General features: G+C 43.2%; 1 non-coding gene across 1 annotated transcript; it reads right to left on the bottom strand.

The window, feature by feature from the left end:
* Positions 1–10,657: 10,657 nt before the first annotated feature.
* On the bottom strand, positions 10,658–10,719 carry LOC138391127 (U7 small nuclear RNA). The gene has a single exon (XR_011234748.1). It is a non-coding gene; the product is annotated as a U7 small nuclear RNA (small nuclear RNA).
* Positions 10,720–13,057: the final 2,338 nt, after the last annotated feature.

Genomic DNA, 13,057 nt, shown 5'->3' with positions numbered 1-13,057 from the left:
TGGGGGGGTGGTTTAGGGGTGCAATGGAGGGAGGGGACTCACGTGCTGAGTCACAGAGACAGGAGGCTGAGTCTGTTCAGGAAACTGCAAACAGTCGATTGCCTGTGAAGGAAGACACAGTGTTGAGAAGACTTCTGGATTAAGATGTTAGACTGAACAAACGTGGACTTTCCCTCCCCACTGAAACCTCATTAAAACCACAGTAAAGAAACGTTTGAAAAATACATAAATCTATAAAGGCAGGGAGAATAGGAGAGGTGACAGGAGTAAAAACTCTAGAAACAAGAAATTAGATGAATGAATGAAAACTGAGAATACTCAAAAAAGGCTCAAACCCCAGCCAGCAGTGGGGAAAACTGAGGACCCGTTTGATTTCCACTGATGGGGAAAGGGATTGATTATAGGAATCAGACTTTGCACAACTGCCGGAGCAGCTGGGCAGTGAAGATCTGCAGTGGGGATGGGAGATCCACGAGGCCAGTCCCAATCCTCCTGAAGAGCTATCATGGTGGACACACAAGAGCTTGCTGGGAAATCTAAGGAGCCAGGCGCGTCCAGCCACTGGGAAGGGGGACCTTGGGGAAGGTCTATGGGAATCTGCATCCTCTGTGTAGCCACCTGTTCAGTGGGTCCAAGCCCCTGGTGGTGGGCCTGGGGCCACTGTGGCCAACAGGGCCAGAATTTGGGAAGAGCACTCTGCGTCTGCCACCACCTTCCCCTTCAGAGAACAACGGCCACTGCTTCACTTCTGCCTCCCTGTTCTCATCCCTGGCCCTCTTTTGGCCAAATCTCATTATATAGGAAAGGGGCTCCTGGAAAATATATTTCCAGTTTAACCAACTGGAAAATAAAACTTGCACCAGCACGTGCTGGGGAGCAACAAGACAGAAGGAGCCCAGGCCCTGCCGCCAAGGAGCAGCCATGCCAGACCCTGGACACTCGGGTAAGAGAGGAAGAAATTTTATCTTGCTTAAGCGACTGCAACTTTGGGTGTCTGTTCCTTCCACTGAATGCATATCCCAACAAAAACACTCTCTACTTCTCCTCTTGGAAGTATCACTTTTACTTTCTAATCCCTCCAAGTTGCAGATCTGCCACTTGCCTTTCACTCTTCATCAGCACCTGGGCTTCCCATTCTGGTTGGCAGCCAGCCACAGTCCAAGCTACGCCTTGCCACTGCCCGCCATCAGGGCTGCGCCAGCCACCACCTGGCTCTTCCTTGCAGGCAGAAGAGAGACTGCCGCCACTTGCACAGTTCCTGTTCTCTTCTGTGGGGAGCCCCTACCTTTCTGCCTTTCTTGCCTGCTCCCTGAGCTGGCCGCAGGTCTGCTCTTTGCCCTGTAGCCCACCTCCCCTGGCAACACGCACTCCCTCCAGTGTGGCCTCTTGCATTTCGTGAGGGGCCAGCCCTGGGGAGGGTTTCGAATGCTTAGTGAACTCCTATGGGCCCAGGCTGCGCTCTCCTGCCTGAATCAAAAGCTACCTTGCTCCAGGGCCACAGCAGCTAAGCCTCCATGACAGAAACCCCAAAATGCAGTAGTTTAAATAAGATAAATACTTACCACTCACCTATATGATAGTCTTAGGGTGATAGTCCTGGCCAACAGGATGACCGTCTTCCTTCCATCTTGGGACTCTGCCTTCCCGCAGGCCGTTGTCCTTGTCGCCGTGATTTGGGCTGGGTTTCTGCCTGTCTGTGTTCACATCCCCACAGGAAGGGAAGGAAAGGAGGCAAAGGATGAACAGTTTCCTCTGAAGCCGTCCCCCCAGGTAAACTCTATGCGAATGGAAGGCGTGGAGAATAGATGGGAGGGGTCAACCCAAAGCCCACCACGGCCTGGCTGCCACCTCAGCCCTGGAGGACAATTACTTGCTGCTTGCTGCCACCCACTCTGGTGATATTCCTTCCCCATCCCAAACTCCATTTCTATAAATGAAAAATGGTGTTAACCAGTGTAGCAGATGCCATCATCTCCCTGCCCATGCCCTCAACCCCCAGGGCACAACACTCTGTCCAGACCCTTTCCTGAAATCCTCACCTAGGGCTCTCTGTGGCTTCCAGAGCCAGCTGTGCCCACAGGGCAGGCCAGATGGACTGGGGAATTAACCACCCTCTCCTGAGCCCAATTCACTTCCATTCATCTCAACCCACAGGAATGCAGGCCGGCTGTGCCAGGCTCTGTAGACACCAGGGACAGAGAAAAGGCTTGAGCTTCCTTCAGCACATGCCGTGCCAGACGCAGTCCTGAGCACTTTACCCACATCCCTCGTTTATTTCTCCTCACAGCCCTTTCAGGTTGACTCTCTTCTCTCCATTTCACAGATGAGGAAACTGAGGCTTAGGAAGAAGGATAAGCATCTTCCCAAGTGCCCAGCTTGTAATCAGAAGAGATGGGGTTTGAACCCATGTCTGCCTGGCTCCAAGACCGCTGCTCTCTCTGGCTGTCTAATGAGAGCTGCTACCTGCCCCCAGAGCCTCCAGTCAAGACAGGAACTGGGCAGGTAAGGGAATGCCCAGCACTGCGTGTAAAGCACGTAAAACTGGAGAGATGATGGTTCCTTTTGCCTGCCTGCGGGCTGGAACACATCAGGTGCTAAGCTAAAGAGCTGCCGCAACATCCCAGGGCCGCTTACGTCTGTATTGTTACCTGAGAGGGAAATAAAACTACACATTTAAGCCATTATTATGTTGAATCTTTTTTTACAGTAATCAAACTATTTTAACTCAGTGCTTTCCAACATTTTTCATACCCTGGGACATGTGGCAAATGGCAATAGTTAGACTTGTGTACATTAGGGTAAACTCGAGATTTATGAATGTCTGCATAAGACTTGGTGAAAATACTAATTACGTTTTATTTACAGAACATAATTATGAAAAGAAGTGAAAATACAAAGGATTTAGGAATATAGTAAATATTGAATTAGAATAAAACTTCCAGATAACATCTTTTCAAATTTTTGTGAGAATCAGCTTTCTTCCAAGAACATGCTTTTTTACATTAGATTTTTTTTTTACCTGAAATGGCTATAAAATTCCTGATTATATTTTTCTAATTATGCTGTCTTCAAATCCATGATCATCGCCATCGACAAGAAACTCTGCACAAGTAGGTACTGCAAATGGCAACAATAGCTATTATTTCCTTGTAATTGTCAGAACTTCTTTCTTGTCCTTAATAGAATTCGGATCCTTTGAATTTTACTTTAACAATGCAATTGTTCTCTAAATCCAACAGTTCTGCCTCTTCTTTCATTGACAAGATGTAACATTGAAATTTCTTATAATATATAAAGGGTTTTAGAATACAATAGTACTTTTTCTAGGCAAGTATTTTTAAATTATGATAAAATTTTCTTCAAACATAAACAGATATTGCCCCAGTAGTCTTAATAATTTTTCTTCAGGATTCAAATAATAACTCCAACTTGGTTCACTGGTAAACCATTTGTAATTTCACTTTTGCTAAGGTAAATTTTTCCTTTGAATCCATAAATGCCGTTAGCACTTAATAATATTCTGGGAGGGCTTCTCAAGACTACCCTCGGGCTCAATGATTTGCTAGAACTTACAGAACTCAGAAAAGCTGTTAATATTTATGGTTAGAGTTGACTACAGTGAACAGATACAGATTAAAAGCAGTAGAGAGAAAGGTGCATGGTGAAGTCCAGGAAAAACCAGGCTCAAGCTTCTCATCCTCCCGTGGAGTAACACGGAGAGCACCTAAAGCTCCCAGCAATGATATGCGAAAACATGGGTGACGTGTTGCCAACCAGGGATGCTCACTTAGCCTTGGTGTCTGGGGTTTTTATTTAGGGGTCTTTCACATAGGGATGGCTGACCTTAGCTACCCAGTCTCCAGCCCCCAGAGGTCAAATCGATGCAGCATCGTGCAAGGCCAGGTATCAGGCAGGCGATTCCAAGGGCTCAGAGGGATCTTCCAGGAGCTAGTGTGCAGAGTTTGGGAAACCCAGGCCTACTGAGTAACCATTTACTACACATATATACTTTCACATGATTCTTAGAATTTTTGACCAGGTTCATTCAGAGTCTCAAAAATGTCAATCCAGTAAGTGAGATTTTGAAGCCAATTACTGTCCTTCAAAAAAATTGCAAAGTGAGAGTGATTCACACTTTTTGAATTTTATTTTTATTATTTTTTAAGCTCATAAGCTCTTGACAAAAGTATTCCTTTGGAAAAACAACCCATTTCTATACAAAACAGCAGAGAATAGTTTTATTGTCATATTTCTTCAAACAAAGCTGAAGACATACAGGGCTGAAAGACTCGGGTTTTAATTCCCCATTTTTTATCACATCATCTATTGTGGAATTCAGATCTTCAAGGAAATCTTACATACAATAGCTTGTCTGTGCATAAAAGAATGTGTTGCTTGAATCCCAGGATTTTGGGGATGGACTGGTGAAGGCTTGATACACTGTTGTCATTGCAGCCACCCTGTGAGAACACAAACTTACCCAGTGTAGTCACAGACCTTCGTCCTTCGTCCACTCAAAGTGCTCGTTTACCTCTGGCTAATTCCTTCTCACTGGGTTCTGAGCATTCTTCTGGTGCTTCCAACTGAACATAATTACTGATGCCTGTAGATTCATCGTTCTGCAATGAACATTTTCTGAGCTTCTGGATTAGCCTTGATTTTATGTCGTCTGAGATGCTTTCAATGCATCCATAGGATGGTTTGGAGGTGGCAATTTTTCTATTTATGTCTTTGGTGTCAAACTTGGTATTGATAATTTTCACACGAGCGAGCTGGTAAAATGAGCAAGTCTGCAATGGAGTGAGACAGTCTATACTGGCTTTGGCTATTAAGTGCGGAGACTTGCAACCAGTTTTCTTGAGCTATACCTGAAAGTGTTGTAACAGAGCTCATAAAAGAACTTTGTTTCTTGTTTTGCAATAACAGACATTTACCAAAGAGCAAACAAATATTTTCCTGCAGTAGCTGAGCGGTTTGTAGTTAGGTGTAGGAAAAGACCACCTAGCCACGTTGCTTCACAGGAGTTTTCCAGGACATAAGATTTCTGGGCCAAGGGATAGAACTGGAAGGGCCCAGAGTACAAATAAGAGATCGCCTTGGTATATTTACTGCTTGTTGAAGGACAAACATTTTTTTTACTGCAGTGTTTAGTGATTCTGATGACTTCCCAGTTCTAATTAAAAAGTTGTTCATTATGGTGGAAAAATAATTATCCATAAAAATTAAATCTATTTGAATATGAAGTACTTAAGGTTGCTATAGGCCTTTATGCCTACAGGTCTTCTGCATTGCTAAGAAAATTTTATACACGTGGTATTAAATTTTAAAGAAAACAATTCAGTAAACAAAATGGAAGTATTGAAATACTAATTTTCATTTAATTTAGTAATTAAAATTCTGAAAATTCACAACATAGAAATACTATTCACACTCAAGTATGAGAAAGATATCTTGGATTTTTTTTTTTTTTTTTTTGAGACAGAGTCTCACTCTTTTGCCCTGGCTAGAGTGCCGTGGTGTCAGCCTAGCTCACAGCAACCTCAAACTCCTGGGCTCAAGGAATCCTTCTGCCTCAGCCTTCCAAGTAGCTGGGACTACAGGCATGCACCACCATGCCCGGCTAATTTTTTCTATATAGTTTTAGTTGTCCAGATAATTTCTTTCTATTTTTTAGTAGAGACAGGGTCTTGCTCTTGCTCAGGCTGGTCTCGAACTCCCGACCTCCGAGTGATCCTCCCGCCTCGGCCTCCCAGAGTGCTAGGATTCCAGGTGTGAGCCACCGCGCCTAGCCTGATAAAGATATTTGGAAAGTCAATTTTCTAGCTCTGTGATGTTTCACAGTCTCTAAATCAATTTGATTAATTTATTTTCAATTGTTTTTGTTTCTAGGCATAAGCTTTTAAATTGTTTTTTATTTTTAATTATTTTTATTGAGAAATAAAATACACATAGTGCGGTGTGTGAAGTACACATGAATCTGCACTGAACGCTTGGTGAATTTTTACATTATTTATGTACCAGATACAGAGACAATTTCTATCCTTGGAGGTGGCCTTATCCCTCCGCTGGTAACCACTGATCTGATTTTTATCACATAGGTTAGATTTGCCTGTTCTAGGACTTCCTATAAATGGAATCATACAGCATGTGCTCTTTATTTGACTTTTTTCACTCAGCATCATGTTCAAGAAATTCATCCTTATGAATGTGGCTATAGTTTGTTTCTTTTTATTGCTAAGTGGTATTCCATCGTGTGAATACATTACAATTTCTTTATTCATTCATCTGTTGATGAACATTTATCTTGTTTCCAGTTTGGGGCTATAATGAATAAAGCTGCCACATACATATTTGTGCATTACTCCCTGCTATTGGGTAAATAAATATCTAGAACTAGAAACACTAGATCAGGGTAGGTATTTATTAATAACTTTAGAAAATTTTCTCACTTTTAAAAGCAAACAATAATTCATCCTGAAATTCTATCGAGAATCAAACTGCATTCAATGTGAACATGAAAAATCAAAAGTCACTCGCCCAATCAAAAAATAACAATTGAGAAAATTAACAAAATAAGTTCTGTTCTATGTGGAAACACTAAACATTAAATAATAATATCCATACTTCTGTGTTAGAAAAATGTGAAAAGAGAAATTTAAAAGAAAAGTTACTATTTTATACACACTTGCACAATACAGAGGAATGTTGTAGATGATAAACAAGTCATGATCAGGATGGTAATCGGACTCTCTGAGACCATTTGCTGGGCACCTCTGTGCAGTGGCACAGTGTGGCCACAGCAAAGCCTTTCTGGCAGCAGGCACTTTGAATAAAATCTTGGCCAGCAAAATAGTCATTACTGACTCCAGGAAGTTTATGGAGGGAGCCACCTAATAGTGTTCAACTGTATTTCACCTGTCACATAATAAATTTTTGAGTGGTTGAACAGGTCTGCAAGCCAGTAGCTCATTTCTGGCATGCCGGTTAGAAAGCTCTGTCCTAACTAATTGGAATAGGGATTCCAAGATAGAACATGTTCTGGGTTCAATAATTTTGAAGAATTCTGTGCCAAAGTTAAAAACTGCGGGTTTGCTACTGCAGGAATCTTCAGAACCTTTAAGATGCCAACGCACATTGTAAATCCTTTTGCCCTCCAAATGGAAATGGGTAAAGCACAGAAACATAGTTCACATAAACACAAATGTTCACCAAACATGTAACAATGCTCAACCTCACTCAGTAACTAAATCAATGCACAATAAAACAAGACATACATTGTCACATGGAAGACTGGCAAACCTGAGAAAGCTTTATAACATCCAGTGCACTTGAGTGGGAACAAATGCTCTCATACAAGGTGGGAGGCTGTGTAGATCCATCAGACTCTTCTTGGGAGGGAACATCGGTTAAGGATAGTGCCAGGGCTGGGCACAGTGGCTCACACCTGTAATCCTAGCACTCTGGGAGGCCAAGGCAGGAGGATCACTTGAGCTCAAGAGTTCAAGACCAGCCTGAGCAAGAGCAAGACCCTGTCTCTACTATAAATAGAAAGAAATTAGCCAAACAACTAAAAATAGAAAAAATTAGCCAGGCATGGTAGACATGCCTATAGTCCCAGCTACCCAGGAGGCTGAGGCAGGAGGATGGCTTGAGCCCAGGAATTTGAGGTTGCTGTGAGCTAGGCTGATGCCATGGCACTCTAGCCCAGGTGAGACAGTGCGACTCTGTCTCAAAAAAAAAAAAACAAAAAAAAAACCAAAAAAAAACACCTCACCAAAAACACACACAAAAACAAAAAAAGGATGGTGTCCAGTGACAGATAACAGAAAGCCAATGACCATGTGGTCTCTTTAGTGGTCTGTGCACCAGGCTATACAGAAGCAGAGGAAGGCAATCACTTCTGCCTGGGAGAGTCCAGGAAGACTTCTTGGAAGAGGCCACATTTGACATTAAAAAAGGATAAGTTTCTCATAGGGCAGAATGTGGCATTGTAGTACTGTTAGGAATAGCTTGTGGGAAGCCATAAAGTCCAAGTCCTGTCTGTGTGGACGAAACAGGGAGTCCCTGGGGAGAGCTGCAGGATACTGAGGGACAGGAGGCAGGAGAGTCAGGGGCGGACAGCAGTGGCCCTGAACGCTGATCTTTGTCCAGAAGGCAGTGGAGAGCCATAAATGGATTTAAGCTGGGCGACGGGAATAGGGGAGTATGGTCAGAGCTGGCTTTTCACAAGTTACTCCTGGTGGCGACATGGACAACCTCGAGGCGAAATCTGGGGTTTGGTGAGGCCAGTTGGGGGCTCCCTTGCTGTCACCCATGCACTTGCAGCTCCAGGCGCAGAGCTGAGCTCTTGGCACCAGAGGGCGCTACGACCCAGGACAAGGAGCTCCTGCCGTACCCGACCGCTGTGCTGGGCACCACGCTGGCGCCCTCCGGGACAGCTCACGCTTCCAGCGGACGCGACCACGGTCCGACTCCCAGCACACGAGGCCTTGGAAGAGCTTGTGCACCGCGTCTTGTTATTTGATGTTCTCTTTCCGTGTAATGGCTGAGACTGTGAGGTGCTGCTGGGGGTACCAGGGGGAACAAGCAAGTAAGATCCCCGGCTGTCTTAGAGCACGTGGTCTAAGCCAGCGGTTCTCAACGTGTGGTCCCCCACAGGAGCCTCGGGACCCCCTGCAGACCTACTGAATCAGAAACCCTGGGGTTGGTGGCCAGCAATCTCTATTCTAACAGGTCTTCGGGGTGATTCTGACGCACGTCAAGGTTGGGACACTGGTCTAAGGAAGCAGGGCGCAATGTAGCGAGTGTCAACGAGGATTGATCGAGCTCCTGAAGAAGGGCCCCGCTCGGAAGACTTCCTGGAAGCCGTGTCTGTCAGCCAGGCAGAGAGGAGAGAGAAAGGCATTCTAAGCAGAGAAGAATTGTGCCAAGGCCCAGAAAAGGGAGAGCTCAGCCTCTTATTGAACCCCAGCTCAGCCTCACACAGAGGGACGCAGCCTTACACTCTTGTGACTTCTCTCTAGGAGAGGTCTCATGTTTTAAAAGGCATTGTCTTCCAAACAAGCTGCTTTAAATAATTAATCATTCATTCATTTCCTACTATTTATTAATCAATATATATAGCTCCAATCAGAGTTTCTGATTAGTATGAGATATCCAGACCTCTTATCTGAATTAATAATGATGGTAACTATCATTTGCTGGGGGCTGACTCTGGGGACCAGGCCAAGTGCTTCACACGTATGCGTTCACTCAACTGCCACTATAAACCTCTGAGTGGGGTATCTTATCACTCCCATATATTTAAGAGGAAACTGACCCCATGAGAGGCTAAGTCACTTGCCCAAGGCACACACTGAGTATAGTCTAACCTGGCCCGTCCTCCTGCAGAGCGGACTTGACCAAAATGCTTCCCTGTTCCTTGGGAAAGGTGGTGTTCCAGCCCCAGAGAAAGATTCCTGGCCTGTCAGCACAGTCTTATCCTGGGCAGATGCAAAATTCCTGTGATGCATTTAGAAGTACTAAAATAGCTCATGGTACCCATTCTATCTTGAGAGTTCCCTAGGGTTCTGGGACTCCAGGTCAGAATCACTGAGCTAGTCCAACCTTCTCTCCCCACTGCTCCCACCCTCACTATACAGGCAAGAATGGAAAAGGGGCAGTGAAGTGCTATTGAGGCAGCCTCCCAGGAGCCCCCTCAAAGCACCCCTGAAGTCATGAAACTAGAAAGAGCTCCCTGCTCCTTGGGTCATTCTGCCTGTCTCCTCCCTCCCTCCCTGGCTTCCTTCTTCCTCAGGCTTCTACTGAGCCCCTGCTTTGTGCCAGGCCCCTGGTGCTGGGGACACAGGGACAAATAGGTACTTCTTGCCATTCTTTTAGTTTCTTGTTGGCTGTAGCATGTTGCCGCCGCCTGCTATATAAGCTATCTCCTCCACCACAAAGGCAGTTTCCAGCAGATGTCATCAACGGCAACACTACGGTAGTCTCACCCACCGGAGTTGCAGGATAGAATATAGTATATAGCCGGTACCCACCTCCCCACCCTTCCATCCCTACCCACATCTCTGCTCTCTTCCTAAGATGGGCAAACTCCATGCCCCGTTAGCCCTTTGGGGGGCACTGGCTGCCTCCCCCTTTCTCAAAAGGGACCATCTGGTAACTGACTTCCAAGATCTCCCTTTCTCCCCTCTACCCTCCTGCCATTGGTGGTTTATTGCTAATCAATTTCTCTCTTCCTTATACTGCTTTTATAGCCAGGCTTCACCATCTGCCCAGTGGTCGAGTTCTGTTGGTCTGTGTTTGTATTAATAAGTTAGTTCAAGTAACATTTTTTTCTGTGCTGGCTCTTAGGAATACAGACCACATTTAGACCTGGTGTCTGCCCTGGGGACGTTCATGGTGTAGGGTGGGAAGCAGAGGCTGCTGTGGCCATGCTCTGTGAAAGGGCTTACTTGTTAAGGGTGGGCCTGGACTGCACTTATTATGCCCCAGTGAGTACTGGGCAAACACAAGGACCTGTCTGGCTCCCTCATTTCTGGAAAAAAAAAAATAGCCAGGGGAGGGAAACGTGATCCAAGAGAAAACTCTGTTAGCAGTCTTGGAGTTGTCTGTCCTTAAAAGGCAGACTTTTTTTTTTTTTTTTTTTTTTAGCGTGGTGGTGGGTCTTCCAGTGAGGACCGGAAAACTTGCTGGACAAATTCTAAAAGAGCTGTAACTTTTAGTAACCAACTGATATACAAACCACAATCTCAGTTAAAATATTTTTAACAAAAATTATTTTTAACATTGTTACAAAAGTAGTGTGTGCCCATTGAAAAAAATTTAAGTGATAGAGAAATGAAATGTGAATTTCAGTCTTTGCCTTCAATCTAAATCACTGTTAACACTTTGGTGTGTAAATTTCCAGATACATATAATACATGTAATCGTAGAGATTCACATATATGTATGTTTTTATATATGAATATATATGGAGAGAGTGAGAGGTCCTTTTCAAAATATAATAAAGTATTTAAAATATAAAAATATGTGTTATAACATATTATCTATGTAATAATATATAGATATATAATACATATGTTACGCAAATTGCTTTCTCTTCAAAATGGAGCAGTAAGTTGTAGACATATTTCCATGTTGGCACACGTAGACAGATCTCTCTCATTCTTTTTATCAGCTGTATACTATGGACATATCATGAATTACTCAATCCTCTGCCTATACACAGGCATTTCCTGTCTTTTGTTATTACAAATAATGCTGCAAAGAACTTCCTATATGTTTATCTTTGCTTACTTTTACTATTATATCTACAACATAAATTCTTAAAGGTGGAATTGATTAGATCAAAGGGCACATAAAGTTTTATGAAATTGATAAATTTGTTTCCAAAATAATCTACCAATTTACATGTGTGCCAGCAGTGAGGAGAGGCCAATTGACACTCTGCCCAACATTGATGACTTTTAATTTTTGCCAATCTGATACATGAAAAATATTATCACATTGTTTTCATTTGGGTCTGTTTTTCTGTGAAGTGAAATAGCTCTTCATGTGTTTATTGCCATTTGAATGTCACCTTCTGTAAGAGGTATTTTCCAATGTTATTTGCATATTTCTCTTACTCATAGTTCTCTTTCTTTCATTTGGTTCCTATCTACTTCTTTTAAAAAGTAGATTTGTAAGAGGCCTTTGCATATCAGGTTATTAGCCCTCATCTGTCATGTGGAAAGCAAATCAATATTTATTATAGTTTGGTGTTTGTTATTTGCTTTGTGTATGGTTTTTTTCCCCCTACAGAAGTTTAAAAATATTTATGTAGTCAGATCTGTCCATCTTTTCCTTGGTAACTTCTGGGATTTGTGTCATATTAGAAAGATTTTTTTCCACTCCATGATTATAAAAACATTCTCTGATATCTTCTTCTATATTTTTATGATTTTGTTTTTTACTTATACATATTTATCTGGAATTTATTTCAGTACATGCAATAAATTAAGGATATAGTTTGATTTTTTTTCCCAGATGGCTCATCAATTATCTTAACATGTATTTTTCCCTCACATAAGTGAAATGCCACCGTATCATATACCCAATTTTCTTATATATTTGGATCTATTTGTGAATTCTATTGCACTCCATTTATCTCTCCATCATCAATTTCTGAGCCAGTTGCACACTTTAACTTTTGTAACTTTTGAGATACTCATGTTCTTTTCCAAACCTTTCTCACTATAAGACCCCAAAATCTCCTGGTGAGCTGTACCTGCTTTCTCTGGCTATGTATGCCTTTAGAATGAGGTCATTGTCTCTTCAAGGTGACTCTGAATCTGTCTGACACATTCACTTAGTCATTCAACAAATACTTACTGAGCACCTACTCTGTGCCAGGGGCTGTGTAGGATCAGGAGAGACAGAGGGAACAATACAAACATGGACCCAGCCTTTTATATTGATTTTAGTGATTAACCCTGCCCTCAAGGGCACTGCGATCTCCGTGATTCCCAAGTTCAGGGGCACTGCACTGTCACCCCCAAGGACTCTCCTGGGAGCCATGCCCAGACCTGGTTGCTTTCAGATGCCCCCAAGCCATGGCTCAGCCAAGGCCAGTGGTAACAGAGCCAAAGAAGTTAAATTTTAAATAAGCCTGACTTCCTCTTCAGCATTGTTAGAGAGACCCTGATCCAGTTCATTCTGTTCCCATCAGATAAGAAAAAGCCAAACAGATGGAGTCATTGGGAGCTATGCTGTACCTTTGAAAGTGGTGAGCTTTTGAAAACCGATTTTTTTTTTTTTTTGGAAGGGAAAGGAAGGGGAAGGAAGATAATAGAAAAAAGAAACTGAGAAGGCGAATTGTCTAGAAATTGTCCTTGAATTCCAGCACTGAGAAGTCAGAGGAGAGTCAATCTAGTTGTGTGAGCTTGATCACATCACTTAATGTCTGTGAGCTTCACAAACACTCAGGCTCAACAAACAGGTGCTGTGTGAAAGCTTTTCTCATGGATGGTCTTAGTTGAGCCTCAGAACACTCTGGTGAGGTAACTTATGGTTACTTGTA

Source organism: Eulemur rufifrons, chromosome 8 (assembly GCF_041146395.1).
Source record: "Eulemur rufifrons isolate Redbay chromosome 8, OSU_ERuf_1, whole genome shotgun sequence".
In the NCBI taxonomy this organism is placed as follows: Eukaryota; Metazoa; Chordata; class Mammalia; order Primates; family Lemuridae; genus Eulemur; species Eulemur rufifrons.
This window is presented reverse-complemented; position numbering and strand designations above follow the sequence as displayed.